Below are 1,552 nucleotides of genomic sequence, written 5' to 3' on the forward strand. Positions count from 1 at the left end.
GAACGCGATTAAAAAGAAATCTCTTCGAGATGTTTAAAGAGAAACTTTTTGAATTTATCTAATATTATTTATACGCTTGTTTGAGCGTTTTTTAAAATAATATGCATTTAATATTCAATTTATGGTACATTTTACAGATTTTTGTTGTTGCTTGTTCCAGAAATAAATTCTGGTATTAATTTAGTTTGCAGAACAGTAAATTATAGTTTACTAATATTGTTTGCTATGTATTTACATTTGCACAATAATTCAGTTTAGAATTCGAAAATTTCTAAAAAGTACAATTTTGCACAATTTTGTAAAATCACGATTCGGATCTCACAATCAGTAGAAAGGATGAACGAGACGTTTGGCCGATTGCTTCGGGTCATCAGGGGTCGACGTACTCGAAAGTTGAAGCTTTCCCGACTCATCGGCATGCGGGTCTCGCGATATTGTCTATTAACGAAATTTCTAATGTAATTTATGATAATGAATCGGCTATTGAAGATTATAGCCATTCGATCTTGTGGAGCAGAGACATTCTTCTTTGCATCAAAATGTTTCTCTCACACTGCAACATCTTTCTTACTTTCTTCTATTTCTTCATAAATTCACATTTATATTGTTTTGCTATAAGATTAATTTTATATATAAAGAGCAAATTCTTTATTAGTGCGGCTCCAGACGATATGACCAACGTACGTCAACTTTAAACATATTCGCTAAATATTCATATGAATAATTATAACATATCGCGCGCGCGCGCGGGTGTGTGTGTGTGTGTGTGTGTGTGTGTGTGTAATATTTGTTAATTTTGACATACATTGGCCGTGTCGTCTGGAGCCTTTACGTGAATCTCCAACGTAAGAAACGATATTTATTAAAAAATATTTTTACTAACTTTCTTGTTAAAACGATATAGTATCATTTCAATGTTTCTTAATTTTTATACTGGCGCATATTTTATAGCTGCTTCTCTTTGCATTGATTAGTTTAATGTCGGATAGAAAGTTACAAACATCTTTCAAAATTCTAATGTCTTATGCTAGGCAACGATTATATCCTTCAAAGAAAGATCAAAATTTATGCGAAGGCAATACTTAATTATATTCTCTGATACACACAACCCGTTAGCGAACGATTTTGCTATCGCAAAAAATAAAAGAAAAATTTGAAAAAGATCTCGAGGCAAACTTTACAGTTACTGGAGATGGAAGAACTGTTCCTTCTTCCAAAATGTACCTGTTGAAAGGTTGCCTGTGAAATTGCTTCTCAAACGACGTCTAAAAAAAAAAAGTCACGCTGCGCCGCAAGAAACGGGAGTCACGCAGTTCATCATTTTCTTGCGATCTCTTTGTGGTAAAGAATAAACTTCAGCTTTCTAATTAACACATCGCTAATAATAATTCGACATTTATGATCATAAATTTACTGCACGCTTGTATTCCTTTAGGAACCTAATGACATTTGCTGTATGAATTAATTTTATATATTTGTTGTATGTGTTAATATATGAGTTAATTTTTAACTTTAATTTTAGCGATGCCAATATTAATTATACGAATTCGTT

The sequence above is a fragment of the Trachymyrmex septentrionalis genome, unplaced genomic scaffold, assembly GCF_001594115.1.
Source record: "Trachymyrmex septentrionalis isolate Tsep2-gDNA-1 unplaced genomic scaffold, Tsep1.0 scaffold40, whole genome shotgun sequence".
Classification (NCBI taxonomy): Eukaryota; Metazoa; Arthropoda; class Insecta; order Hymenoptera; family Formicidae; genus Trachymyrmex; species Trachymyrmex septentrionalis.